Raw genomic sequence first — 27,705 nt, 5'->3', positions numbered from 1 at the left:
ATATTTGAAATATAAATAAGGAAAATATCCAATAAAAAAGAAAACAAACAAACAAAAAGAATGAGTGAGAAAGTACCCAATTTCAAAGAGCAGCAAACTGACTTACTAACTTTTTAGATTTTCAAACCTATTTGCTTAAACACCAACATTATTCAAGGCAGTTACAAATATCTGTGCCAATCTACCTTTTCACTGCTTTTGTTATCTTTGGAACAGAGGGTCGTTTAAAACAGCTTGTGAAATTCAATGACTGTGTGCATGTGTGTGCCTGCATGTGTGCGTGCATGCGTGTGTGTGTGTGTGTGTGCGTGTATGTATATAATTTCACTGAAATTAACAGATGTGTAAATAGACTAAACAGAAATTAGTATGTATGCATTTAAGTTCATCATTTTTTGACTGCATGGCCTTTGTGCTTTGCCCTTTAATAATGTCAGGCATAGATAATTTTATTTGGAAAGCTTTTAAATAATAAATAAAATGACAATTATAAAAAAATACAAAATAGACATGGTCAATAACTGTCAATGCTGTTTTGAAAAATATATTCTAAGAAACCCAGTGCACACAAATAAGTCTATCACCATTTTACAAAACTTGTATATCACCTCTGTTTGGAATTAGTAATGATAATTCTGTTTTATTTTAATTGAATGTGGAAGAGTGAAATCAGAATCTGCCTGCATTTCGTTCTGGTTTTTGGTTTTCTTACCTAGATATCTAAGGCTTATATCCATTGGTATATACTAACTGTATGTTATCTCTATGTAATTGGTCTTTGTAGTAACAACTATTATTTAACTTTCTTTTATCTACTATCTACTAAGAGACTGATCTCATTCTCATTATGACTGAAGCCAATACAAAAGAACGTAAGTCAAATCACTAACATTGACCTTCAAAATTACCTGACATTTTGCAACAATATAATAAAAAAGTCAGTTATTGCCATGCTGTGATTAATGTTATAAAGAGATATACTATGTTATAGTTTGTTTAACACATTTTTGGCTGCCAGACTTCAGAAGCTTGATCTTTTTAATGATACAACACATTGTAAGGCCCTTTAACAGAGAACAGTTAATTGATTTCTAAAAAAATATTTCTGTTATTTTTCTATTATTTTATTTCTAAAAATATATAGATTTCAAATTTCTCAGATAACATTTAAAATTTTCTGAGATCTGGAATGTATATTTTTATGTTTCAAAGACTTTTGGTTTCATACATTTAAAATAAAAATTAATAAAACTTACCTAGTTATTATCAAGTTTAATGATTTTAGTGATTAAAATTGATTCAAATTAGGTTAGTTTAAGTTTGTTAAAAACTCATGTTTTAGATAATGTGGCATTCCAGGATTAACTATTTTTCTACATTCAAGCTGTTTGGTTTCAAAATACCTACTTGTCTGGGATGGTGTTTCATATGTTTGAGGCAGATTCAGATCACTCATGACACTCAGGTAAATGGCAGCATTACAAATATTTCCTCAGAACTTCTGTGGGCTTCAGAGCTGCAGATGGCTCCCAAGGGAGGTTTGTCTTTTCGAAAACACAAAATAAACTTCAAGAAGATGGCAAAGTCTCATGTCTACAAGAATCAATAGAAAGAAAATGCAGCAAAAACGGTTTGAAAAATTGTCAGAGATGAAAAAGAATACAAGATTCGAATGTATGGCAGAACTCATAAGTTGGTTTAGACCACTTGACTCAGAAATACTTAGGAAAAAAAATACATAAAAATAAACAATACCTGAGAATTGCATGCATTACAATAGCCTAGTCCCATTCATATAACCGAGAATGACTCAAACACTAATGATAAATATTCAGATATTATTAGATATGAGAAAGTAAACAGGTTCTGATTATGAACATAGTTTCAATGTTTCTTATAACTTGACATCTATTTTTAAATATTTTAAAATATGTAGAACATATAAAACTAAGAAGATTTTTGTACTGAATTGAAGATACACATTTTAGTAAATTACATTGAGTCACATTATATGGACTATCAGAAGAACTTCATTTGAAAGTCCAAAAACTTGATTTACTTACATTAATTTGTTTATACTTTTGTCATAATAAAAAATATCACAAAGAAATTCAGGAAACATTGTTTGTGCATTTAAAAAATTAGATTAGAAAAACCTTTACATATTTCTTATTGAAATCATCTAGCTTTGGGAAATATCATCTCAGACATCACAGTAGTATCACAGAGGTCACTTGTCTTAGTAACAAAGCAAATTACCATATAAAAACAACAAGCAATCTAGATGTGACTTAAATGGTAAATTATTTTGGCAATAAAATATTTTGTTTCATATTTGTACATGCATAAAAAACTTTACATAGAATAAACAGAAATCTCACAAAATTGTAATGATAGGATACAAAGTTAGTTTAATATAACAACTATGATTTCATACAACCAACAGTTGAGGAAGTATGTTTCATTTAAAAATGACTCACAGGAATATAACAGATTATTCAGAAAGAATGAAGGTCAAATACTTATTTCCTCAACATATGTACATTTAATTTCCAAGAAGTTGATCGTGTTTGTATTTTGTTATGCAGATTCTAATAATTTTCGTAAATATTTACAAACAGGCTTCAAAAATGTAGACGGCTTTTGGGTTAATATCCACTTATCAGTGAGTGCATACTTGTTACTGGAACCTTTCCTGCCCATTGTATTTGCAGTAGAGTTCTGTAGCATACTGCCCAGTAGAAGAGGGAGGTGGAGCAAGGAATTGGGAGGGGGTTAGAAAGAAGAAAAAGAAAGAAGAGAAGGAGGAAAGAAAAGATGGCTGGAGATGTTACACTTAGGTGTCTTTAGCAGTCATTCATATCCGGGTTAGGAAACTGGGTTTACATTTCTAATTGTGTGGGCATCTTGTGTATTGAGCATTTGCTAATATATAAATCCATTGGATGGTCTTTAAGCGTTAAGAGATAAAAATCCACTGGGTACTACAAGCATGGTGGATATTGTCTGGGGTTGAGCCAAACGTTATAACAGTAGCAGAGTTGTGCCAAGAGCCATGCTTAGAGCCATAAACTCCACAGAGAGCTGATTGGCAGAGACAGCAGCCACACTAACATCTCATGGAGCCAGGGTTGGCGCTCCCCGGCTGGCGCCTCTGCCTCCATTAGTATGGGAACATAGAGAATGAACATGGTGATGGCTGGAGCTAGCCAGACCATGCTGCCTCTTTTTTCTAAAATTTCCTACTACACATACCACGTGTGTTCTTTTGTGATTGGGTTACCTCACTCAGGATGATATTTTCTAGTTCTATCCAATTTGCCTAGGAATTTCATGAAGTCATTTTTTTTGATAGCTGAGTAGTACTCCATTGTGTAAATGTACCACATTTTCTGTATTCGTTCATATGTTGAAGGACATCTGGCTTCTTTCCAGCTTCTGGCTATTATAAATAAGGCTGCTATAAAGCTCGGAATACCCAAGATACAATTCATAGATCATATGAAGCTCAAAAAGAAGGAAGACCAAAATGTGGATGCTTTAGTCCTTCTTAGGAGGGGGAACAAAATACTCACAGGAGGAAATACAGAGACAAAGGGTGGAGCAGAGACTGAAGGAAAGGGATCCAGAGACTGACCCTATTGCGAATCCCTAGAAGTGCCTGCTGACAAGAACCTGATATAGCTGTCTCTTGAGAGGCTCTGTCAACCTGACAAATACAGAGGCAGATGCTCACAGCCAACCATTTGACTAAGCACAAGTTCCCCAATGGAAGAGGTAAAGAACTGAAGGAGCTTAAGGAGTTTGCAACCCCATGGAAAAACAATATCAACCAACCAGAACCCCTAGCATTCCCAGAGACTAAACCATCAACCAGAGTACACATGGAGGGACCAACGGATCCAGCCACATATGTAGCAGAGGATGGTCTTGTTGGGCATCAATGGGAAGAGAGGACCTTGGTCCAGTGAAGGCTGATGCTCCAGTGTAGGTGAATGCCTGGCCAGGGATGTGGGAGTAGGTGGGTGCGTGAGGCAGCACACTTATAGAATCAGGATAAGGGGGAGGGGGGAGATGAGACAGGGCATTTTTGGAGGGGAAACTGGGAAAGGGCATAACATTTGAAATGTAAATATAGAAAATATCCCATTAAAAATACTAATAAAATCATGAAAGAAAACAAGCTGAAAAAAATGCAGAAGGATGGGTCCTAGAGTCTGCCACAGAGAACAGCTCTGGGTAACTGTCTATATTTTCTAAGAACTTCTATGTCAATAAGCTTATTTTCTCATCTTTACTTGACTAAAATACTACATAAGCAGTTTACTTACTGATAAAACCAAATATGTATTGTGTTTAAAAAATATTTTTTTATCTTTTTAAAAGTTACTTATTTTTCACTTAATGTTTTATAAAATATATTTTGATTATATTCTTCCCCCTTTGAATTTCTCTCAGATCCTCATTACCTTCACTTCATGTCTGTCTCTGCAAACAAAAATAAGGAGTAAATTCAAAAATGAATTTAAAACAAAGTGAACTAAAACACAACCAAATAAGTCAAATATATAAAAACAAAATAGAAATCTCACACAGGAAGTGAAATAAGCAACACAAATGGAGTCTGTTCTGTTTTGGCCAACTAGCTACTCCTGGGTAGCAGACCTGCACTGGACTTTAGTTATTATATACACATTCACGTTCCACTGGAGAAACTTGATGTTTTTCTCTTCCCTAGGTGGTACTTATTGCATATAGTTTTTTTAGAAAGGGATTGGACTTTGTGTCTACCTTCCTGTCTCTGTGCTGAGATTTTGTCTGTTTTGAGCTTATGTAGGTCATGAGTGTACTGTCACAGTCCCTATGAGTTCATATGTGTTTGAAATCCCTTGTGTCTGAAAGATATTGTTCCCTTGGTATCATCCACCATGTGTGGCTCTTATAATCTTGCTGTCTTTTCTTCTTCATAGCTGAGTGATGCTTGTGGTGAGTTGTTTGATAAAGACATGCCAAATAGTGCCAAATGCTCCAAATTTGCTCATGTTCTTCATATCACCCAACTGTGGATCTCTCTGCTAGTTAATATGTACTAACAGAAGATGATTCTACAAAAAAGCAATGTGCTGATCTATGAGTTAACAATTTGTCATCAGAATTTAACTTGTTTCTATGTGTCTTTAATAAATTAACAGTAGAAAGTTTTTTTTCCTAGAGCCCATGACCTATCTAGTCATAGTTTCCATGATAATGTATTTTCATACAGCTTCATATGGTTTAAAATAAATAACTTTGCAATTTGATGCAAATAATAATCAAAATGGTTTAATAATGAGATTTACTGAGCAAAACGACTTTATAGATCAACAGTAAAATTAAGAAAATATGCCATGAAAGAGGTGTTAGGTTAGATTTGGTGATTTCTCTTCTGTTTAAACTTGAAACCAGAAGTTATTGATGGCTTATCACAAAAAGTGGAAGGCCATATGACAATTATTAATTCAATATAACCAGTAGCTGAAATATTTATATTTATGATCTATTCCACAACTATGTATAGTCTACCCAGTAAATCAATTGCTTATTTTTATCATTCACAGTCTCCCTTAAATTCAGCTGACTATACTCAGCAGATTTTGAAATTACCCTCAAAGCCACAAATTGATAGGACATTTTAGCTTTTCATTTAATCCAATGATTTGAATTCTTGATCTTTTGCCTCTGAAGGATATCCCTACAACTGCCTTCCTCTACTCACATACTCTACACACCAAACTGATGTCTATTTTGTTATTTTTCTACTTTAATATTGAAATAGCATTGCCAGCTAGTGACAACCAATCAGTTTCATTGGAGTTACTGCCACTTAGTGTCAAAGCCAAAATTACATTGGGCAAAGTTAAAGAGGCAACAAAGATATTCAGACTATTATAAGAGAACAGAGAAGTCAAGCTCCACTCCAGTAAAGGATATACTTTTAAAGTTTAAAATGCTGAGGCTAGGAGGGATTTGACTACCATTTACTGTTTTTTGTTCTTTATACTACATAAAATAAACAAAACTTTACTTTATGACAGGCAGAATTTTAAATTTTCATAAAATTCTGTGCCCCTTATTCTCCTAACTAGGGCCCAGTCTTTTCTTTCATTTTCTATTATTATTTTATTTATTTACATTTCAAATGTTGTCATTGTCTCCCCTCTAGAACCCCTCCACTTCCACCAACCCCCACTCACTTATACCTCATCACTCTAGCATCCCTCTTCACAGGGCATCTAGCCTCCACAAGACCAAGCACCACTCTTCCCTTTGATGCCAAATAAGGCAGTCCTCTACTACATATGTAGCTGGAGCCATGGACCTAGTTGGTTGGTGGCCTAGTCGCTGGGAGCTTTGAGGGTCCAGTTAGTTGATATTGTCGTTCTTGCTATGGGGTTGTAATCTCCATCAGCTCCTTCAGTCCTTCCCCTAACTCTTCCATTGGGGTCCCCAGGTTCAGTCTAATGGTTGGCTGTGAGTATCTGCATCTGTATTAATCAGAGCAAGCACTTTCTGGTATCAGCAATAGTGTTAAGATTTGGTGTCTGCAGATAGGATGTATCCCATGGTGGGGCAGTCTCTGGATGGACCTTGTCTTCTAACAGAGAAGAAAATAGGGACACTATTTTCTTTGTGATTACATCTCTAATAGATCACCCACAGATCATTGAGAAATGCCTGAATGAGTGACAGATTTGGAAGAATCTTTCAAAAATAATTATGTATCCAAAGTTTGAGAAAACTTTTCACAGTTTTCTAATGGAAATCCTCTGTAAGGAAAAGGACAACAGGAGTCAGCATGTTCAACATTGATTTAATTTAAGGATGCTTTCAGGCTTTATTGGTGATGTTTACAGACCTTTCATCCACTGTTACTTTTCAAAAAAAGATCTATGAGTATACTTACAAGTACTAAAGTTTCTCATCAGAGGTGTACCGAGAAGAAAGTTTAAAATAAGGGAACCACAGACAAAGTATTATTATTATAATAGGCTAATACTTTTAAAGAACATTTGGAATTCACATTTTAAAAACAATTTTTACATGGCAATTATGTTAGAATATATTCATAATTTCAAAGTTATATTTTTTAGAGATAGTATTTTTCTTTTATATAATTAAAAAATGACATTACAAACTGTAGGTTTTTTACACAATAATATTAGAGAAGGGGAAGCATAGGGTACCTGATCCTTTCACAATTATATCATTGAAGAAATCTTTAGAATTGATTTCAGGTGCTTCTGACACTCCTGTTTTCACAGACCTCTGTTCTCTCCTTTAACTAATCTGTGTAACACCCAAAGCTGATATGAACTAGATTAAGGAAAATATGTAATTAAAGACAATATGGCAACTTAGTTTCCAAGGGATTGACTCCACCGGGTCTGAAGAAGACTACAGCATTGCGTGGCCATATGTCTAAATTCTCCAATCAACTTTATATAAATATCAACAAACTGTTTTCCACTGAGTCATCCTATGAAAGGTAAAGTGACTGTTTTAAAGGCTCAGCATTGCTTAACAAGTAATCATTAAATTCCTTGAAGTCTTAGGTTCTTTTAAATGTGAGTAATTATGGTGCTTTCATTTGTTTGCCATGACTATTGAATTAGGAGTTTTGCCATTTACTTAGAGTAATGCCATCATGATTAAGTGTTCAATCAGGAAAATTAGCATTTGAAACTTGAAGAGGTTGGCTTTAATAAATAATCAGACTCTTAATTCATGCACACATCCCATTTACAACTTAGCATCAGCACAATCCTCCCTGGATGTCTTATCTGGCTCTACAGGATCAGTTGTGGTACAATGATGACAAGATGTCATAGATTGTACAAATATTCCTATTCTACTTTCAGCATATATTTCTTCAAAATTTGCCTGCCTGTCACACCTACCACTTCTATTTCTTGTTCAATGTTTATGAAAAGCATATAGAGCACAAGTTAATTTGAAGGAAATTTGCATTGTTTGACAAATGTATATTTATAAATGTCAACTTTACATCTGTTGGTCTTACATTTTTATTACCTAAATTAACTAAGTTTAAGTGAACACAAATCTCTGAAATTCACCGTGGCATCTCTTGTCACTTCAAAAATTTCATCACAGGGACATTGAACCACTATGTCACCCTGGATTCTCTAAGGTGGCTGCGAGTCCTACAAAGATGGTTAGAGGCTGATGTGTGTCAGGTTCTCAGGCACCAGGCATTTTATTGTCGAGGTATGAGAAAAAGCAATGAATGTCAAAATGCTAGAAAGGCTATGTCACTGCTCCAAGCAGATTAAGGGGAGAGATGTTTTCAGAATTCCAACAGCACTGATCCTGTAACCTCTTAGCCACTCTTGACTTGGGCAGTGAAAATTATAGTCATTGAACACTCTTGCTTCGAGGATTTGTTGAATGACTAGAGTATTAAAAGCTGCAGCTGACACTGAATTACCACATGCCTCTTAGATGGAGGAAAAGCACAGGACATTCTATTCCACCATATCCTACAAGCATAGGCACAGTATATTTACAAAACTATAAAAGTAACCTCTCAAGCAAAAAGATAGCTTCAACTTCTGTGACTTCGTTTGGTTTATCTCATCCTGTGCCTCTTGATCATGTGCAACCTTCTCTTATTTTTGTTTGATATTAGAATATTTAATTATTTCTTAAAATATACAGCCAAGTTTACTCAAGATGACCTAAGCTTTCTTCATACACAGATTTTTTTTCTGATTCTTTGTCAATTATGACAATTTCTTCACTTCTATAAATTTCTCTACCTTCTCCCTGGCTTCCTTTAACACCTCTAATCTCTGGGTTACCCTAGTTATGTCACAGTGGACTATTCTTTCTGCAGTGCCCCTTATAATCTATAAAAGATGTTAATGAATTCAATAAACCTTCTTGATAAAACATACAACAGATGTGATGATTTTGCTAGATGCTGCCTCTTCTACCAAGTGCAGTTTTTGAGTTTTGGGACTCCATATGATGCAATTATCTGCCTCTTTAATGGCCACACAAGGAGGGCCCATCACCATTTTAAGTGAGTCTACAGCTTACATATTCTGATTTTTGTCTTATGTGTTAAGCAGATGTTATTGCGATTTTACTGTTTTTTTTTTTTTTTTTTAAAACAGTAGTTCAGAAATAAAACTTTTGAAGTCTGGGTTTCATTCTCATTTTTAACCCTAAGAAGTGTGTCATATGACTTTGGTAAACTTACATTGGTATGCAAACAATTTACTGCAATAGTGACACACAATAAACATTCAAATAATGGTAGCTTAAAATATGTTTTCTTTCATGTGAAAGACTAAAATGTAAATGCATTGAAGCAGAAATTTCTGATTGTGTTATGTGATGCAGACTCATATGATGTTCTGCTGAAGCAAAACCCATGAGTGGACACATGACGTTTGGGAAATTTCTGATTGTATTATGTGATGCAGACTCATATGATGTTCTGCTGAACCAAGACCCATGAGTGGACACATGACGTTTGGGAAGAGTCTAAGTAGATCCCAGAAGACTGTGATTGTGCATAGCTAGTTGTGCCAGGCTTCATTAATAGCCTGTCTTTGCTGACTTTCATCATTGAGAGAAGCATGGCAGAGAACTTCTGGTATTAAGGCTAGTTCTGGTTGCTCCTGATTACTCATGCCAATTCAGCAGAAGATTGGCTGTATGTACTGGAAATGTGCTGCTGCTGTGAATTCTTGTTTGAACTGGACTGTTGGTATCCAGATACAATTAAACTGGACTGCTGGTATCCTGACAACAGAGATTGGAATTAGCCCAAAGAACTGCTTCTCAACAGATCCACATCCCCTTGTCCTAGTTACCATATTTTCTTTCCTACCTTTGGATGGTGGGCTAGAAAATGGTGTCTAAGCATTTGAGAGCCTTTTTAAAAGTAGGTTTGAAAAAAAATCTAAGCCTACACAGTTTCTCCATGGATCCTTTTTACTCTAATTGGAATGTACATGTTGGCATTTAACACTTTCATAATCTATCAGAAATATTATGAATAATTATGGAATTAGAAATTGCAGTTTTGTTGCTTTCTGGTATATCATAAATTCCTTTGTATTTTATACTTACTTTTAAAATAACTTTATTTATTTTTATTTTATGTGTATTAATTTTGCTTGCATAGGTATCTATGAGCCACATACATATGCCTGATGTTTGAAAATGGTGTTGAAAGCTCTGGAAATGAAGTAACAGGTGGTCATTAACTACAACAGGGATGCTGGGGATCAAATTGGGGTCTTCTGCAAGAGGACTTAACCTCTGAAATATTCTTTGGTATAAAAATATTTTTAAGTTGGAATTTTTCTATAAATACACACAATGTAAAATTTAAATTAGCTTGGTAAGATATTTTTACAAAAAAGAATTATGTCTGTAATACTGAGAAGTAAAACTGGATTAGCATTCCTGAAGTTTTCCCATGGTAACCACTGGTGGTCAGTCTATTATCTTATATTTGAGTTGGATCTTCTGAACTAACTGAGATAGAAAACTCATTTCTCAAGTTTTCTTTCCTGAGATCAATGATTGTGGGATTGGCTAAAAATTCCATATGGTTGTTGTTCATTCTCTATTATAGGTTTGCTTTTTCTGTCTATGATGCAATCTCATTGTCTTTTCTACTACTGGTACATATGAATGCTTTTTGTAATTGGAATTCTTAAAATATTGCCATCACTCTTTAGAAAAACAGTCTCTCTCTCTCTCTCTCTCTCTCTCTCTCTCTCTCTCTCTCTCTCTCTCTCTGTGTGTGTGTGTGTGTAATCACAGACACATTCAGATTTAATAGACACCCAAAGTAGTCAAGATTTAACCTTATCTAAAGTTATAATATTCTTTATCAACAATATACGAGAGATCAAATTATTTTATGCCTTACTACCACTTGGTATATTTCATATAATTTTAATGTTGTGTTTATTTATTTATTTATTTGTTTGTTCAATGATATTCCACAGTCATGACCCACATCCCTCCTTTCTTCCAGTCTCATCCCCACAAATCTCTTCTATCACCACCCCCTCCTCTCCCTTCAGAAAATGAAAACCCCGACCCTGGGAACTACACTACTCTAGGACATCTAGTTATATTAGGACTAAGTTCATTCTCTCTGACTATGGTCCAGCTAGGCAGCTAGTGGAAGGGGATCCAATAGGAGAAAACAGAACCAGAAACAGCCTCTGCCACATATACATTTAAATTCTCTCCATTTGTTTAATAGTTAAGAAGAAGTGTTTCAGGAATTTTTATATTTAACTTAAAATTGGGTTTATTAATTATGTCACAGTTTTAATTGCTTATAGTTTTGATGTTGACTTCTTAGCAATTATTTAAACAAGTTTCATAAGAACCCACAATGTTGTTATTGTTTCAGGATAACATCTGACATCAACACTTCATATTGAACCACATTTATTCATTATATGGTGAAACACATATTATTCTGAAAAAATACCAATTTGAAACAATGAGATTAGTCAGTCTCATTTGTGGTTGGAATGATAAGCACATTGGTGAGTGAAACAAGCCAGCTGCTGATTCTCTTTATATACAGCACATTCACTGAGATATCAGAACGTGGAAAATACAACTTTCCTACCAACATCTCTTGTTGAATTAATGCCTAGGTGAATTCTTCTCAAATACTGCAGTTGTATCTTAGCAAAACCAAGAAGTACTAAAGCATCATTTTTATTAGGATCCAATTTGCCACAGCAGCAGTCAAGTGGTTCAATTCCTCCCAGTGGTGATGGAAGGCAAAGGTGGGGATAGAAAATTTAAATTAAATTCATCATACAGTGCACATGTGGAATTCAATATTGACAGCTCTAATTATACCTACCTTACTATCACAAAATTATTAAGTGACAGTAAAGAATTAACAGTTACTCTACATCGTTACTTTAAAAAAATACATCATTCTTTTAGTACTGAGGTTTTATTACTTAATTCTCCTTTTTAATTTAGATGATGGAGAAGCTTAGGGTTTTGTAAAAGTGTATTATTATTATGGTAATACGGGCATACAAAGATTTATGAAAATTAACAGTTAGAAAAGCAACCTACTGTCAAATATAAGGTTGGAAAGCTATCAGCATAAAATGTTAGGCTTAGATATCTGCCAGTGTTTATTTGAATTTCTGTTTGTAAAAACCAACCCAGTTAAAGAGACTGTTGATAAAATTATACATTAACCAAAAATCATACTTTTATCTTTTTTCCAATCTGAAAAACACAATTATTTTTCAATAAAAAATATAACACTATGCCTGATTACAATTTATCAGGCTTAAACTAATTGTGTGTTACATTGTGCTTTTTGTTTGAATAGTCTCTGAAAGTTCTTACTCAATATAAGAAAACTTATAATGCCAATCTCAGAAAGACATGCTATTTAGTGTGTCTAAACCATGGGAAAGTGCAATCTATTGATATAATGAATTTTGTGGTCTATGGAATGTAACATGATGAAGATTTAATATTCGATGTCTCTGGAAGTTCTGGCAATGGAATTCTCACAGAGTAATCAGGAAAGTTTGAAAGACCTCTGAATTTTTTTTGAGAACCCTATGCCATATTGTGTGAAGAGTCTTTAGGGACTAGAGTCTACAATTTGTGCTGTTAAGTAATTTAAAACTATTCATTTCCTAATTTTTATTTAGTATATATTAATTGATTAAGAATCAATTTTCTGAGAGCACAGTGGGAGATGGTGTATGTGAAGAATTGAATATCTCATAGTCTCTGCTTCCTTAGAACTTATGAGAAAAACAGATGACTATATGTGCATTTTAAATGATATTTATTTATGTTGAAGTAGAGGAAATAGCTTTGCTACATCAATGTAGGTTACCTAAGAAGTAAGTTCAGAGAAATTCAACTGGAAGATGAAACTTTTCAGTTTAGGCCTAAATACTGAACTGGTGGATCATAGCCCATTAAAAGAAAGGACTGTTCCAGAGAAAGAAGAAGGTGTGTGTGTATATGTGTGTGTGTGTATACACATGATGTTAAATATAAGCACTGAATATTTGGGAATATAAAGTTAGTAGAACAGTGGTTAGTCTTTTAGATGAAGAGAGACAAGATTGAAAGTTTTAACCAGTCTAACCTGGTGCAGCACTTGATACTGATGTCAGCAGTACAATATTGAACATCAGAAAAATTCAAATATACTGGCTTTCAAAAAGAGCCAGTACATCCTCAGTGGAAAAGGCCTGGCTTTTGATGGGCTTAGAAAAGTAATAGCAGAGGAGTAACTCAGTGAGAAATAAAAGACAAAAAACATAAAGAAACAAACATTCCAATTTTAAGTGTGTTGGAAAAAATTCTCTGAGATTTCAATAGAAATTCATAAAAATATTAAAAAGTAGTCATTGTTTCAGTTTCAACTATAGAAAATCAAAGATATGTGAATTTTGGAGAGAAAGTATAAATGAACAAATACCTTATCTTACCTTGTTTTGTTCTTTGGCAGGGTCTAAAGTACTTCATATCAGATCAAACTTGTAATAGATAGTACTTGTTACTTAACATAATGTATGAAAATTATCATAAAGTCATTGCTACCTGTTATGTACCAGACAAGTGAAACATCTATAGAATATGAAAAAAAATCTTAAAATCTGATAGTTATCCATTATATATTCATTTTTTTCAATTTGCTACATTGACCTATATTACTTTAATTAATTACATGTACATATACAAAACAATAAAATGTTCCTGGGAGAAATAAACACACACAATCACACAAACACTCACACACTCACACATACACACATGCATTCACACATATGCATGCACACAAACAATTCCAAGTCATTGTGTTTTCATCATCTAAAACATCACTATTGTTAAAGTATTTTCAGTACTTAAAGCATGACATAAATTTAGTGAAATCTCTATGAAAACACCACTAACTAAAATAAATCATCTTAAAAATTTCATGGAACCTTGAAAAAAACAGACAAACTCATAAACCAAAAGAAATGAAGGAAAGAAAGAAAGAAAGAACAAAAGAAGGAAAGAAAGAAAGAAAGAAAAGAAAGAAAGAATAATTATATTATCTTGACTTTAAAACATACTACAAAGGCATGGTCAAATACCAAAACACTGATATTACAACATACATGAAACAACAACAAAAAAAAATCAGAAGAAACCAAAAAACTTACAAATATCTTAGGTTATTACCAAACTTTTAGGTTGTTCTCAAGGAAATGATTGTAAGGTCTTATTACTGAAGACAACACCTACACATCTTATTAAACATGGAAGGATGATGCTTATGCTTAACAAAGCCTCCACACCTAGTGACTATTATTCACTATACTGGAAGGAAGTTAGCATTCTACTGGAGAAAATATAGATAGGTAACTATCAAATCAGCTACCAACCCTTTGTTTTGTAATGGTGGCATGCCTGCATGATACACTGGTGCAGTATTTTCACAAATACTGTGGGAGTAACTAACCACTCTCTGATTGTATATAAAGCCCACATCATGAAGTGGGACCTCTGTCTGAATCTGTTTGGTTGTCCAAAAACCAGAGGTGAGGTATGCTAAAGATCTAGAGGAAAAACAATTACAGCTAAGTAAATATACAAATAAATCGACCCCTAATGATATTGTATCATAGTCATAGAGCAGTGTTTCTTTCATCCACAGGCAGAGAAACTTCCTCATTCAGTAGATGGGAACAAACATGTAGCTCCACTGTTGGATAATGTGCAGATATTTAGAGATTTTGGAAAACTTATGCTTAAATGGGATGTCTTATCAAACCCTTATCCTCAGGGTTTAAGAAACTTTGTGGAAGAAGAGGCAGATAACTTGTTAAAAATAATAGAATCAAATGATGCCAAGAAAGCAGACTATTTCATACATAACATGGACATATGAACACATAGAGAATGTTGCAACATGCTCAGGGGCTGCATAGGTCCAAGGTAGATAGGATGCCATCACTAAAAATGGGGTTCCCATCAATAGCAAAGAAACTCTTTCCAATTAATAAACACATGCAAAGGAAAAAGAAGTTTTCTTCAATGGAATTTCATTCGAAATACAAGCAATACTTAGAAGCAGGCAGCATGTCCATCAATATATAGCCAAGACAATATGTTTTCAGTAAACAACTCACACACAAAAGCCAACAAAATTTTCAAAAACACACTGTGCAGAAAAAGTAGACTTCAATAAATGAAGCTGTGAAAATTGAACTTTTATTTCCAGAAAAATGAAACTAGGCCTACTGGTTTAAAAACATCAACTGAAAATAGAATGCACACTTAAAGATAAGATGTGAAACCAAAAAACTACTAGAAGAAACCTAGGAGAAATATTTCAGGACATTGGAATGTGAAAACCTTTTTATTTGGACAAGATGCTGGAACACAGGAAATAAAAGCAGCAATCATTAATGTCTCACTGAAAAGCTTCTTACCTCAACAAGACTGATGAAGATAGTGAAGAAATAGCCCACAGATTGTGACAAAATATTGAAAAAAATGTACATCTGACACTGAGTTAATATTAAGACTATAATAGGAACTCCTAATATAGAATTTTTATATATTGTTTTTGAAAATATATGTTATTATACTTATTTTTATGGAATTTTCACAAATAATAAAAAAAGGTAAAGAAACAAAAAGTAAAAGAATGAGTAATAGGCTTGCCTTAGTAATTTTATTGCTGTGATTAATATCATGACCAAAATCAAATTAACAGAAAAAGGGTTTGTCTTACAAATCTCAGGTCACTGTCCATCAGTGAAGGAAGTTAGAACCTACTACAGGAACCTGGAAGCAGAAACTGAAGCAAAAGCCATAGAAAAATTGGTTATAGGCTCACTACTGCTGTTTCAGCCTGATTCTAATTCAACCCAGGATAAGTTCCCAAGGCTGGCACTCTACACACTAGCCTAGATCCACACAAATTCTTTATTGATCAAGAAAAATGCCCTGAGCACCATGACACCTTCAGTGGCCAGCTTGTGTGTCTGCTGAAGACACCCAGAGGCACACTCTCCAGGTCTGTGAGGGTCATGTCTGGGATTTTTGCTCTGAAGCAGCAGGGCTGGAGTTGATTTTCATGGCCCATGTTACCACTGAAGCTCATGCAGCTGACTTGTCTGGGCTGTCTCCTTGGGCCATCTTGGTCTTCTAATGCCAGAGTTGTCCCTGCCCCTCACTAACTGCAGCACTTGAGGAAATCAGGCTACTCTGCTTCCCTGGGCATCTTGGGAAGACAGGCTCCCACCCCTTGTTTGCCAAGTGTTGTAACAGACACTGGAAAGATGTCCCCAGTGCACCTCTATGTTTCAGTGTGGGAGACCTGGCTGATACAGTACTGGAGCTGGAGAATTGTCCCTGCCCATTTCTGGCAGTAGCATTTGGTAACTTGGTAGAGTAGGTCTAGCACATCACCTTGGCAGTAGGATAGAACTCACCTTGGTGACATAGGTGTGACAGCTGCTAGCCTAGCCAGACAGTGTGGTAGAGATGGAACTGATGGCATAGATAAAGGAGAGATGGTGTACTCAAAAGCACAGCTATCACCAGATCCAGAGTGTGGGTTTTGAGGTGGCCAGCCTAATGTATATCCCATCCATGAACTTCTGGAGCACTTGAGGTGGCTAGTCCTGCAGAACTAAAGCTGTAGGATATCCGTGACACAGAACTCTGAGAAGAGTTCTAGTGAGGATCCAGAACTGACAGTGCAGCAAAGGCACAGGCTTCAAGCCATACCAATGACTCCTTGCAATCAACGTTTTCAAGTAAATCTAGATGGGTAAAATACTGTCCTGTGCGACACTCCAGACACACTGCAGCTTCTATGGCATTTTTAAACCAAATTTGTTGTTGTTATTATTATTGTTTTCTTTTGGGATAGGATGTTTGCAAAGGTAGTTGGCAAATATGGAAGGATGGGGAGATACGTGGGATTGGGGTTCATGATGGGAATTACACAAAGAACCAAAATTTTAAGTTTAAAAAAACAAAAGAAAAATAGCTTATGTTAAGAAAAACACAGTGATGGAGGCTTTTACTCAATTGAACTTCCTCTTCCCAGATGAATTTCTTCTGTCAATGTAAACAAGCAAAACCTCCCCAAAATAAATCAACCGACAATGTGTCAAGTTCTTACATAATAGGAATAAACATTATTAAATTGACAAAAGGAAACACATAGACAAGATAAACAAATAAAACAACACAAGTAGGAAGGAAAGAAGTCAATTTTTTCTTGTTTTCAGATAATAGAGTCCTATATGTAAAAGACGTTAAATATTTCTTAGAACTGAAAAAATAATTTCTTGCAAGTAATGGTTATAAAATTAGTAGCTTTCCCACCTTTGATGAACATGCTGAGAAATGATTCAGTGGAAACTACCATCTGTAAAAAGGTATTAAAAAGTGTCTATACCTATAAATAATCCTAGCATGAAGGCAAAAGAAAAAGCATATGAATATAAATAAACCCTCTAAAACTGAGGTTTAAAGTATCAAAGAGAGAAACTAAAGAAGAAATGAGGGCATAGAAATACTGTCCATGTATATAGATCAGCAAAATTAATATTGTAAACCTGGCTATAATCAAAATGTAACATATAAATTCAAAACAACTTCCTCTAAATTCTAATGTCTTTCTTCAAAGACATTGGAAGAATTTCTAAAATTCATAAAAACCTTATAAACTGTAGAAATATTTAATGCAAGCATAGGCAGAAAACAAGTCAAACGAAGTTATCAATTTTTTATGTCAATCTATGCTACAGAAACAGAATAACGAAACTAGCATATACTGTCTTAGAGATAGACAAATAAGCACATACACAAATACATGTGTGTGTGTGTGTGTGTGTGAGAGAGAGAGAGAGAGAGACAGACAGACAGACAGACAGACAGACAGAGAGACACGGAGAGAGACAGAGTTGGAGATAGAGACAGACACATACAGATGGAGGCATAGAGAGAAACATACAGAGAGGGAGAAAAACAATAAAATATAATGGAGGACACAAATGCAATTATATGACTACATATACCTGATTCTATAAAAATATGTCAAAAATATAAATCGAAAAAATAAATACTTCAAAAAATGATGCTGGGCAAACTGGATATCCAAATGTGAGATGATAAAATAGGCCTATTTTCACCTTATATAAAAAATCAATTCAGCATAGGCCAAAAGTCATAATGTACAATCTCAGCATTTTAATGAAAACATAAGGAGAACACTTTACAGTGTAAACATAAGGGATGTAATTTGTTGAAAGGGTTCCATTAGCTAAGAAAAATAATTACAAAAATCAATCAATGGGGCTACACAAGTGTAGAGGAATTTCAAGTCTGTAATATGGCTGTTCTGGCAAGGGATCACATCCAAAAAACTTCTGTGTGATCTGCCTAGAATGACACACCTTTAATCACTTTGGCTGGAATACCCACACACCCCTAGGACGTACTTCTAATCCTAAACAATGAAGGTAAATGGAAGCAGCCATGTTTGAAAGTGACAACTAATTGAGAGGCAGAATATAGTGATGTATCAGAGAAATACTTGACAGAATGGGTCAGAGATACATGCAATTCTCATGATAATACTACCAGCAAGAGAGGCTACTTAAGAGCAGAACAGTTAGAAAGAGTCTGTCAGTTTACTTGAGTGGGGGTGAGTTTCTGGAGTTCAGTTTAATGAGTGCAGTGCCCTGAAGTTATGTTCCTTCATTAGTTTGTGTAGAGGCAGTCAAAACAACAGAATAAGAAGGATCTGGAAGATTAGAACAAATTTCCAGTGTTAGTTTGAGGCCAAAAAAAGCAATTCAGTTGGAAGCTGAGAGAAGCCACATTGAGTTGGTCAGCTCAGTTAGGAGTCTGAGCCAAAGCAGCTGCATTAAACCAGTCAGCTCAGAAAGACCCGGATAAGGTAAACTTATTCAGTAGTGTCAGGGACAACAAATATATCTGGCCAATATAAGTTATTTTGACACACAGACAATGAAACAGTCAGCAAAGTAATGAGAAATGGGGAAAAGCTTTGCTCATTTCCCATTAGATGACTGGACCAACTTTGGTTATGGTTTATGTATTATTTGTCATGTAAATGATCATTAAGTATTAGTCAACAATTTGGACAAATTGCTTTAAATGCACAAAGAAATGAGACATAATGACAAGGTGTAGTAATAGAGCATCACTCATACATTAACATTAAAGCTGCTGTAAATCAATTTTTTGTTGTAGTTCTCATAGTAATAGAAAATTACCTCCATATCATGTTACATTTCACCAAAAGCATAGCAACATACATTATAGCTGAAGTTTTTGTTTCCTATATGTACTCTAATGTGGATACATCATGTTAAGATGCTCAGAATCACTTTCATTTTTCTACAGCATTTCTGCAAGGCACTGTATTTTCAAAAGATTTAAGCTTAGTGGAGTATTTCTGCAAAAAGATCAGGACCACAAGCAAAACCCCATTCATCATTACTTACTGTGTGTCATTCCTATGAAGTAAATTTTAAATAGACTTTGGATTTCTAAGACACTTGAAAAGTACAAACACAGGAAGAAGAGGTAACCTAGTAACCTCCCACCTCATCCACGGCAGGTGTTTCAGGTGCCCAGAGAGAGGTGAGTCCTCCTCTCTATTGCAAACAAGGACATTCAGCAAGACATATAATGTATAGTACAATTGTTACAAACTGCTTCCTAAGGTCACAGATAAATGTACAATGTTTTTTAGTGACAATCTTTGTTTTAAATATCTCTTCTGCTCATTCTCCTGTCACTTACTACCAATAAACTAAGGTATGTAACTTAGATACAATTAAAACAAACAAAACAATAGTTGATTCCATATTTCCTGCTAAACCACCTTTTGATGATAGATCAATTTGCTATATTACAGATGTATGCAGAGAAAGGTGGTTAATATAAAAAGCTGTATTTAAATGCAGCTAACTGAAAACACTTGTGATTACAGTTTATTTTTTCATAAGATAAAATTTTTACATTTTACACAATAAATGAAAAATACAGGGGTTTGACATACAGCTGATGTAATAAAAACCTACTTTCAATATTATCATAGTAAATGAATGAAAGGCTGTCATTTTTATGTGAGAGAGAGAGAGAGCAAAAGCTCAGAAGGGTAGTGTTTTCTAAATAAAAAATAAAAAGGAAAGGAAAATCAATAAAACAAGTTTTGTATTATATCTTTACTTTCAGCACAAATACACATTTGAAATTATATTTTCCATCAAAAATACCTTCCTGCCAATAAAGTAACAGATAATTTAAACACTGAACACAGAAAGAAGCAGAAAGAACATTTTTTGCTAATCATCCTGCATCTTTTTTAGGGTTTTATTAATCATTAAATGTATCACACATAAAAGTACATAAAAGACAATGTAGCAGTAATGAATTATAAAGTGAACTGCTACATTATCAGCACCATTCAGTTCATAAAATTCAATAATGCCTACACACTAACACACACAAACATGTACACACACACATACACACACACACTCATATGCATTCACACATACCACATAATTGCCAGTACACACGGAGGCATATATAAATAAATAAAATAGCTATTATTCCCCATTCTAAATTTTTATTGTGCCAATTTCTAAATTTGATCTATATTTCTTATTATAACACTTAAATTCTGAAATTATATTTCCCTGCTGTGAAATTTCATTAAAGGTATTCTTTTTTTTTTTTTTTTTTTTTTTTTTTGGCTTTTCGAGACAGGGTTTCTCTGTATAGCCCTGGCTGTCCTGGAACTCACTCTGTAGACCAGGCTGGCCTCGAAGTCAGAAATCCACCTGCCTCTGCCTCCCAAGTGCTGGGATTAAAGGCGTAAGGTATTCTTTTATATACATTTTTAAGTTTATATTTGTTACTATTTGCTTCAGATTTAATCAAATAGTATTTATCAGCAGCTCATCTGTATATTTTATTATATGGTATTCCATTGAGAAAATTTAAAACTACATAGTCTTTTGGCTGATAGATACTTGATAAGGTTTTTCTATACGTCTATGAATATTTAGTATAGATTAGTGCTCTGTACATTACATATAAAAATTATATATATTTAAAATTTCTTGATGTTTATATCTTCAAAATATTGTGTTTGGTTTTGATAAATGTAATGTACTATGTAGGAATTTAGGCAAATAGATTCCTAGAACTAGATTTTGATAATCAGTCTTTATTTGATAAATTAAAGTTAGTGAAGTAAAACAATACACCTGAATACATCTGCTGTGAATCAGTTTTCTGTTGCAGATAACGTATAAAATCAGTTAAAACTCTGCAAGCTGCAGATGCCCAACACAGAGAAATCATATAGAGCTTCCTTTCTTTCTCTATATGTAGAGAGTGACCGGCCTCATTAACAGACACATTAGGCAACATTAGATAATGATACCGATAGTGCTCAATTTTTAATACCTTCATATTTTCCAAACACTAAAAATATATTAGTAGAATATAACCTAATGCGTTTCCATGATTTTGTGATAAGAGGATATGTGCACCATTATCTTACTTACACAAAGAAATCAAATTCTCTACACTCTAACCTAACCGACTATGAAAGTGCTTCTTTAATGGCCCACAAAATTAACTTAGAGTGAACAGCAGCATAGAGTAGAAGATTGTCTTGGGCAACAAGATATATTCTGGTGACTTCTTGTCATCCTTTTATGTCTTGCCAGTATAATACAGGTGAGTAAACCTTTAGACATTTAAAAAATAATGTTAAAATTATTCTAGTAACACTTTCTTACCTAAAAATAACTAGAGTTATATTTTCTTATTGAGTACTCTCTTCTTTGTTTTGAGATTCACAAAGAAATAGTTATATAACCTAAGACACTAAGTTGAAAGTGTAGAGTAAATAGTAAATGTTACTATGATCATTGCCAATAAGGTACTTTCAGCTAAAGATAAACATCATGAAATAAGATATAATTTAATAATGACTGGAGGGCTGAGAAGAAATGTTATTCACACTCTGTTGGAGGTGGCGTCTGTAACAGGCTTCTCATTCAAAAAATTTTTTAATTCATTAGGTTAAAAATTACCAAAAATTAAGCATAACAAAATGTCTTTATGTGGAAGTGGGTGAGTGGCTGGAGGCACACCCTCATAGCAGCAGGAGGAGGAGGGATGGGATAGGGGGTTTCTGGGGGAGGGGAATGGGGAAAGGGGATAACATCTGAAATGTAAATAAAGAAAATATCCAATAAAAAAGGAAAAAAATATGCTTTTTGTAAGATACTGAAAAAATATCGTTCTTAAATTTCATCTGGACTTACTAATGCATAATTTTCTAATGTAAACCTTGATTTCTCCATCTGTAAAACCGGAGTGACACCTATCAAAGAGGTTGAGTTTGTTACCAAGCTAATACACATTAATATACTAGGTCTCTTTGTGGACTGTGGCTAAGAACTGAAGACCAGTCAGGAACGAAGGTCCTTGTCAGGATTAACACAATATTGCTGTCTCTGGTATAGAGAATACAGCCAATTAGGGGCATATAGACTTTGGGTTGACTTAAATCATGTGATATCTTGCTTAGTAATTCCCCTTGCAGTGAGGCAGAATGTAATACAGCTTGAGTACTAAATCTACATATTTATCTAAGAACGCAAAGTTACAACATGAATTTGTGTTTTCTCCATCTGTAATTTTAGTCTTTTTCTCTAGCTGGAACTATTTGGTAGACTAAATTCCTAATTCAAATATCAACTCTCACTTCTGCTGATCTCATAAACAAATCAGAATGTCTTTTATAAGGTTAAAATTATGGTACACTAGCATTAAGAAAAATGAGAAGATTGATGCAATGCCCCTGTCTGACAGCTCTTGTCCTATTAGCAGAAAGCCCTGGAGATGGCAGGATAATGCCTGCGCAACACTCTCTATGACAGGTATGGTCATGGCCCACTTCTGTTATTTCCTTTTTAAGTTAGCTGGCACTGTTAATAGTTTCCAGTCTATCTCTGAGATATCTTTAAGGTAATAATAGGGTTAGCATTTAATAGTAAGAGCAGAAAGTAATAGTATTATGTAAAATTAAAAGAGTGAAAGAAATTACTGAGTCTGGGTACAATTATATCAAAATGAAACATTTCATAACGTAAAATTATAAGTCTGGGTGGTATATTCATTTGTATCTTTTTTATGATTCAGATATTTTTTCTTGATGTCATCATCACCTGTCCACAGTGGCAAGATTTTCTCTGTCCACCAGGAAATGCAGTGAAATAAAGACAAACATTTTTTATTTATATCTGAACATTGCATGCTTTTCTCTTTCATGTAAATTCCATATATTACACATTAGCTTTGTTTTCTGGTGATAAAGAATCAACTCTGAAAACATACAAATAAAAGACATAACAAAGACTCAACAGGTTATTTTTTAGGAATATATATATATATATATATATATATATATATCATATGTATAAATATAAATAGACACCATATATATGTATGTATATATATGTGTGTGTATATATATGCATGCATTCAATAACAATAAAAATAGAGGTGATGAATTTGAAGGAAAGTTTGAAGGGGTTTGTGTCAGGTTTGAAGGGTGATACAGGAAGCAACAAATGTCATTAAATAACCATCTCCAAAATAAAGGAAAACAAGTAAGAAAAATCTCACCCCATACCCCCCCAAAAAACAGTGAAAACTGTTTATGTTGTTTAAAGCTTTTAAGATTTGTGCTAAATGTTATGAGTAACTACCCAGAAAATCTGAAGTGTAATTAAAGCCGTAATGTTCTACCTCCCAAAGTAACTGATTTTCAGTTTGAAAAGCATTATTAATGTTTCTGCATGGATAGAATGTTTACTTTGATTATCCTCAGGGAAAAAAAACCAGTATAATAATTCTTGCCATAATACATACTGTATAGAATATAAACAAGTAGGTACCTAAATTGCCTTTACAATTAATTTTCATAAGTATTTAAAACTAATTTTTGACTTGTGTTCTACAATAGTAGTGAAGATGATCAATATTTAGTCTTTTTTGATGGTATGGCCCACCTGCCATCTCATCTGTTTCTCAGTTTTGTTCAGATATCCCAACCATGGTCCATTTCTGGGAAGACACATCTATTGTACATCAGAAAGATTTTCAAATTCTCTCTGCATAAAAGTGCATTGTTTGGAATCAATAATCACTTCGATTTGGTAGAAAAATAACTGGTATATACAGACACTGTTTCCTAAAACTGCATTTTACACTCTGAGGAAATGTGTTTATGTTTAGCTCTTTAACGACTCCATGTAACTTGCTTTGGAAAGTTTTCTGAATTCTATTAATTATTTTACCAATTCTCTCAACTATGGATCAAATATCATTAGAAAATGTAAATTTGTCATGAGGTATCTTGTCTTTCTAATGCAAATCTTCCTAGTGCTCTCCACTGTGGAATATGAATTTCAAAACGGGCAGCACTTTTTCTGCTGCATCCACAATAGCAATTCCAGGTGCATATGAAGATAAAGGTGACTAATTAGGTTGCTGCTTATTCTCAAGGAAGTAATTAGGCATCATTAGGGTATTATTTTTTAAATTAGGGTTTGCTTTCATGTGGAATTTATATAGTACTCTGTCTTTGTAGAAACGGTCTTGAAACTCATTCATTTGTTGAAAAAAGAAAAATTAAATGTCATTATTAAGATCTACTTTTCTGAAAACATGGCCAACAGCAATTTGGTCCTAAATTTGTCAGCTTCACACAAAAGGTAATTTGAACATAAGCAATCAATCTCTCAAGGTGATTGCTATCTGCATTTAGAAGAGTGTATAGTAAAATAGGAAATCATGATCCTCATGACTTGTATCAATGAAAATGCCAGCCATGTTCAAGTTTCTGAAGACAGAAAGGGTCTAAGATGAACATGCTGAGCCTCAGGAGTTCTGCTGAGGTTTTGTTTGTTCTATTACTTCAGACATCTGATGTGTTTCATGAGGAACACTTGTTCTAACTTGCCTGGGTTCTTATTCAAAAACATAAACATCCTAAAGGGAGATAAAATATGTGGACATTTACAAAATGTGATTCGAGGTTCTTCAGGTAAATCTGTCTTTTTCTGCCACAGATAATCACTCTAAATACTAAAGCATCAAATATTTTAATGTGCATTTCTGAGAATATCAATAAAGTTATACAAATGCAAGATAATATCTCTTTTCTGTTTAACCAGCTGTGTCTTGGATCTACTATAAGATCTACTGTCAGTGGTAAAATGTGAGTTTGGAAAATCTCTTATCTCTTCCCCTTCTGTATATAGGAGATTTTATCTTATGTTCCAGATTTAATGTATTAGTACCCATATACTGCTTAGAACTTACCTATTATGTAATGGTAGGAATTATGATTTTAGAATTAAGATCACTATTATGATCACTGAATACTCTGGTATAGATGGACTTCGTTTGTAATCAGTATTGCATCTTATTTGACAGAATGATGTTGGAGGTCAGGCTCCTAAGAGTTGATTATGTCTTGAATGCTTGTTTCTCCTTGAATGAGATTAATACCTTAATATATAAAGGCTCTGCACACATTCAACTGTCTTGCCCTACCACCTTCCATCTACCACTGCAAAAGGAAGACCAGATGACTTCCCTTTAGAGCATAGAGTTCTTTCAAGACTACTGACCCTGCTAATGTTCTATCTTCAGCTCCCAGTCACCAGAAATGTAAACTATAGATTGTTTTGACATAAATTACTCATTCACATGTATTCTTTTATAGCAACATAAAAGGATACTGACCTAATAGATAATAACTATGTTCATATACCGAGAATATAAAATTAAGGGTATCACATAAGAGTTTAGTAACATTTCAAAGAAATTATTGTGTCCTCACTACAAATGCTCATTTACGTGTCATTTACTCTCTTTACCTTAATTCTAGATACTGAGATTACTTTTCATTTCACTATAGTGAAAATGCAGAAAGGAACATATATAGTGCCTGTGATACTAGTCAACCTATAGCTATTTGCAGACAGATTCTGAGAGATTTGAAGCAGGATGAGATGAAATTGATGATCCTACCAGCATTTCAAGTGTAGTCAAAGAAAGTGAAAGAAAGTCCAAAGAAAGTGAAAGAAAGTCCAAAAGAACCTTTCTGATGTATAGAAGACTGTCAAAATCTGTCTGTATATTAGTGATATTGTTACCTGAAGTATGGCATTATCAGGATTATGGTGCTTGGGCATCTAGCTATGGACATAAACAAACAAATGTTAGAAGGAAATGTAGTTCTACAGGGACCATTGTTAGAGAGCCTGGAAATTCTGATCAAACTCCTCTGTGAGAGGTGACAATATACTGGAAATTTATCACAAGAGAAAAAAGAGGATGCAAATCAAAGTTATTCATATGAGGTTTTTTTCTGCTTTTCTATATGTGATGGGAGCTTTATGAAAGACATGGGTTAAGTTAACAAAATAATAAAAATGGGCATTCCAAAGCTAAGGAAGCTGCTACAGTGCCATGGTTTGTCACTGCTTGGACATTCTAAACTTTAGGAGTTAAAATTAAAAGCATATTCAAATGACATCAGCACATGAAATTAACCTTAATAGCAAAAACCAAATGAGTGTGTGATTTTTGGCTCTGTTTGTTAGAGATATGGATATTAAGAAACATTCCTTGAACTGAAATCCAATTACATTAATTATATGTTTGGATCTCATTGTTTAAATGAGGCCAGAACAAAAGAATTTTATTCATATATTAGTCTGCCAAAAGAAATAGAAGTCTGTCTGAGGTCATCTTGTGTGGATACTTTTCATTTCAGGAAGACAACATAGTAATGAACTGCATATAGCCCTCAATAATGATCCGGTTATGAAACTTAAAACTATGTCAAGTCAAAACTTGTACAGGTCAAAATTGCTCATTGAGGCAGAGGCATGTAATTAAACCTTCTAGGCATATCCTTTATGCCCTTAAGCTTTGTTGTCAGGTATGTCTGAACTCATGTTTTGCTTTTGTTCCCGTTGGGTGTATTTACTATTTTTTGTAAATGCCTCATGATATAGCCCAGGTTGGCACACAAATTTATGTATATATATCTGATTTCAGACATTCAGCCCTTCTACAAGTCTTCCAGGGTTACATATCTTACAAGTCTTTCACAACAGGTTCTGTGACACTAGTTTTGTCCAAAGAATGAACAAATGATTGTACAGATGTGCTTCATAAATAAATTTCACACAAATATACTTTTTAATTGGAGCATGCTTATCCTATCATGACTCAACTCTCCACCTCCTTCTGGTCCTCATTGATCTACTAGACCAGCAATTCTCAACCTGTAGGTCATTAGCCTTTTAATGTCCTGTATAGCAGATAGTTATGTTCAAATTCCTAATAATATCAAAATTAGAGTTATGAGGTAGCAACAAAATAATTTTATGATTGTAAGTCACCACAAAATTAGTAACTCTATTAAATATTGCAGCATTAGAAAGTTTGGCAATGACTGTTTTATAAAGTATCACTTCTGCTTCCATGCCATAGATATTTTTACATCATCTAAAT

This window comes from Arvicanthis niloticus, chromosome 3, assembly GCF_011762505.2.
Source record: "Arvicanthis niloticus isolate mArvNil1 chromosome 3, mArvNil1.pat.X, whole genome shotgun sequence".
Classification (NCBI taxonomy): Eukaryota; Metazoa; Chordata; class Mammalia; order Rodentia; family Muridae; genus Arvicanthis; species Arvicanthis niloticus.
Note: the sequence above shows the minus strand (reverse complement) of the source record.